This window comes from Berghia stephanieae, unplaced genomic scaffold (genome assembly GCF_034508935.2).
Source record: "Berghia stephanieae isolate SIO BIC M18660-M18661 unplaced genomic scaffold, UCSD_Bste_1.3 scaffold627, whole genome shotgun sequence".
Taxonomy (NCBI): domain Eukaryota; kingdom Metazoa; phylum Mollusca; class Gastropoda; order Nudibranchia; family Aeolidiidae; genus Berghia; species Berghia stephanieae.
The window spans coordinates 7,501-11,859 of NW_027627811.1; the positions used below are offsets into that span (position 1 = coordinate 7,501).

At 34.2% G+C, this 4,359-nt stretch overlaps 1 pseudogene across 1 annotated transcript in view; it reads left to right on the plus strand.

Moving 5' to 3' along the window:
- The window catches only part of LOC144962134 (G-protein coupled receptor-associated protein LMBRD2-like), a 7,302-nt pseudogene extending 5,618 nt beyond the window's left edge, over window positions 1-1,684 (plus strand). The window contains exon 7 of the transcript XR_013643375.1: window positions 1,388-1,684. The product of XR_013643375.1 is annotated as a G-protein coupled receptor-associated protein LMBRD2-like (transcript). The remainder of the gene's footprint in view (window positions 1-1,387) is intronic.
- Window positions 1,685-4,359: the final 2,675 nt, after the last annotated feature.

A 4,359-nucleotide genomic window follows, 5' to 3' on the forward strand; every position in this document is an offset into this window, starting at 1 on the left:
TTACTTATATAAAACGTATACCACAATGATATTAATACCAGCAATGTATGTAATATCATATCAATATCTTGAAAATGTAACGGTAAAAAGGTTGTGCTTTAACAATGATTTAAAACTATCAATAAATTTTGCTTCTCTTTTCCTTCTGGTCATTCCTCACAATGGCCCAGTATGGGTAATGCAACGGCTGCCATAAATTTATAATTATGATTATTTCTAAGAGTAAGCTTCGTTTTCTCAGTCGAGGATCGTAAATTCCTATTTGGTACAAATATGTCTAACATGCTTGTAATGAAGTCAGGTGCTTCATTAGTTAGGCTTTTAAAACAAAACAGAGCAATCTTTAAAATGATTCTTTCCTTCACAGCCAGTGCAGCCCATACAGAATAGGCAGGGAATGTTCCATTCTCTTTTGCCCTGTCACTAATTTAGCTGCACTATTCTTTATGACCTGCAGGCTCGAGATTTTATCATGGCTTATGTGAGATAAAAGACCATTGCAATAGTCTAGATGTGATAAAATAATAGTTATGGACGAGATTCATTGTTGCATCTTTAATAAGGAAATCGCTTATGATGGATATTTTCTTAAAATTATTTGTAAGAGTTTTACAGAGGCTGTCTACTTGCATTTTCATAGAAAAATCATGTTCCAGGAGTACCCTAAGATTTATAATGCCTGTCGAGGGCTGAATTAGACAACCATTTATATTCACACTTAGATGTTCCATCAAGCCATTTCAGAATATATATTGGCTTGAAAATTAGTCTTTCAAAATTCTGGGTGGGGTTCCTGACCTCCCATAGTGGGCAGGGAGGTACTTACTGTGTCTTCTATCCCCTACATCTGTTTTCCAACTTGCTTTCTGTCTTTGTCTTGGAATGAGATAACTTGGGTTTGTCATGGTCCTGGCCGGATTCCCTGGCTTAGAGGGAAACTAAAAGTCAAATGTATCGTTAGTTTTGGAAGATGATATTTTTTTCCTTTGTAGGTCTGTTACGCACTGTATTATGTTTTATTTATATTATATATGACTTGTAAAACATTTGAGTGTGTTCCTCTTAGAAGGGACATGTGCTTGTGTCTGGACGAGACTTTTAGTGATCTCAAACTAAGTACTTTGATAGTGTGCTCTTGGAATCTACACCTGTTTCCTATTTTAACCAATTCCCCTTTGTCTTACCTTTTCTTGGGTGCTTTAATTGTAATTCTAGAACTTTTCACTATCCCATTTTCTTCCTTTTTACTGGCGCTGATATGACCTTAATGTGTTGCAAGCGCTGTAAAACCCTTAAAAACAAAAAACAAATCTTTCAAATTTCATCACCGATACATTTTTTTGAACTGGAAGAAGTATTTAGATCCTCTCTTCCTCATTTTACCCAGAACGCTACACAGTCCCAAGAAGTCCTGATGAAGATGACAGAGTAGAATTACTGAAGCAGGTGGAACCAGTTGATTTCAACCAAGATGATGACGGAATGTTTGGTAACAACACATCCTCCATGTATGGCACAGCCAGGTCTGGTAGGGAGGATGGTTACCAAAGTCGTGGATCTCGTTTTAGCAGTGGTGGTAGTCGTCCTGGAGGGAACCGACCACCCAAAGGAATATTTGATGATGTTTGACTTTACTAAAATGAAATATTGATTTTAAATATGATTCTGTCATAGGAATGTGGTTTTATTTACTTTTTTGGGGTTTGTCATACAGCTAGATTTGGTAATAAAAAAAAGTTTGAAACTCCATTTTAAAAACCCCCCCCCCCCCCCCCCCACACACACACGCACACAAAATCTTTTAGAAATGGTGTTTTGATAGAAAAATTGTTAAATTTGATCCCTGTAAGTTTAGAAAAGATGGAGCATACTGACATCAGGGAATTTACCGACTTTATTTCTATATCTATTTTAATAGAAGGAGGTATTGGCATTTATTTGATTAAAAAAAATTATTGCACTTAGCTTGATATGTGGGAACAAATCATATACTTCTAAAAATATGTAAAATGGTTTTTTGTTTAATTATTAATAACAATGCAATATTTGATATTTATATCTCTGCTAATGGTGGTGTCGTGAAGTTGAAATTTATAATATTGTGTGGTATTTTGTCAGTTTATTTCATCGCTTGAATGGTTTGTCGCACAACTGAATTTTTAGTTAATTCATAGTGAATGTTACTCATTGCTGTGTTTGTATTGCATGGTATAAGGAGGTTATGCTAAAACTATTATTTTCATTGATCTCTTATTAGAAATCAAAAATGCGAGATGAGATAACCAGACACACACACACACACACATACACACACACACACACACACACAGAGAGAGAGAGAGAGAGAGAGAGAGAGAGAGAGAGAGAGAGGAGAGAGAGAGTTCTCTTGAACTTATTACTTCTGTTGACTTTTTTCCATTGGACAATTAATACTTCTGATATATACTATACAGTACTAGTCAATTTGAAATAATCTTTTTCTCGTTGTCATTTCTCTCTTCTTCGATTTCTATGGAAATGGCTTGTCTGAAGTTTCAAAGCTTCTCCATAGCTTCTGCAGATCATTTTGTTCTTGGACTACAGATATCACCTGCATTCTTCATTCCATACAATTTTAAGACGTCCTCTTCTTTTAGATTGATTTTACATTTTTTTCTCTTTCATTTTTCAAATGCACAGATTTTATTATAAAAAGATATAATTTTTACATTTTATTTTGATAATTATATCTATATTCAACTTACATTTGTGATAGAAAGTTTTAAAATGGCGTTTATAACTTTCACAGCTGCAATAATAATGATATTGTAGTTGAGATGTTACTTTCATATTTTTTGTTGTTTTGGTTTTTAGTCCTTGATTTTATTCATTTGATTTAATATGTTATATTTTCACAAATTTAAGCCAACCGAGCACTACAATAACAATCGATTACTTTATGTTATAAGGTGATGCGTGGGATATCCCTTGGGGGCAGTAGGGCGGAGGGTTAATTATTGACTTTCTGGGCCTCTAGGTACTATGTTGTTCCACCTTTGTTTGTCTGCTTCCCCCTGTAGCATTTGTCCTTTCCAAAAAGCTTTGTTGTCTTGTTTTAAAATTAGATCATTTGAGTTTGTCCGGGCTCTATCTGGGGACAGTCAGATGATGTATTTTATTATGAGTTATAATGCAAATAATCTCTCATGATATCACAATGGCTTTCTCACAAGTGCTCATCGCCTGAATACCATATATATTTGTCTAAGTTCCCGATTTTCTTATGAAATCGATTTTTTTTCTATCAAATTTGTCAATCTGAGTCTTTTGGTCTCAGTTAGCCTGCATGCCTGTTTTGTCACCACTGATAGCATGTTGTCAAGGCTTGATTATTATCTCTTTTTGTCTCATTTTACCAACTAGAAAATCAAACTCCTAATATGTGTCAAAAGCAAGACAGAACAGGTGTTGTTTGCCGACCATTGATTTTTGCTTGTTAAGCTGATGAGGATTATTTAATGCTTTATTGTTGAACCAGCCTGGGTGGAAACAAATTTTAAGATCAGGCATTTCAGTTGATGCATTTTGAAAATACTAGTAAAAAGCCCGCAATTTCGCGGGGAATGAACTATTTTCATTCGATACTGTACTCACCATCATTTAATAAGGGCAGATTGGTAAACAACGTTGTCTGTGTAATTTGATATATCTTCGGTTGATTTTTCTGTGTGGCCCAATAATATATTTAATAATATATTCCCTCAACTAACCCCAAGAAAAAATTAAACCTAGTACCTTTAATTAGCCCTAATAGGAAAAACATAGGAAAAAAATATCATCCGATCTCAAGCTAACCCTAATAGAAAAAAATCATGACAAATTGAATAAATAAATGCCTGACAAAAGTTCAAAGGTGAAAATACAAATTTAAAGAATATTGGGGATGTAGGAGCTTTCGGAATGTCTCCCCTTTACTTAACTTATGGAAAAACAAACACCCTAGCACCTTTGATAAGACTTATGACTAACCTCTCGAGCTAACCCAATAGAAAAGAAAACAACTTTCGGACTGCTTTGTACTACCTTTCAATATTTAACAAATCAAAATGGCGGCCGAAAATCAAAACAATGGTCAAATTAGGAAATTTTAAACTTTCACAAATCTATCAAGGTTTGTTCTCGAGTTTTTAAAATACTTCTATATAATGACAAATTGAATGAATAAATGCCTGACAACATATCAACGGTGAAAATACAAATTTAAAGAATACTGGGGATAGGAGCTTTCGGAATGTCTCCCCTTTACTTAAGTTATGGAAAAAACAAACATCCTAGCACCTTTACTAAGACTTATGACAAACCTTAATAGAAAAAGAAATA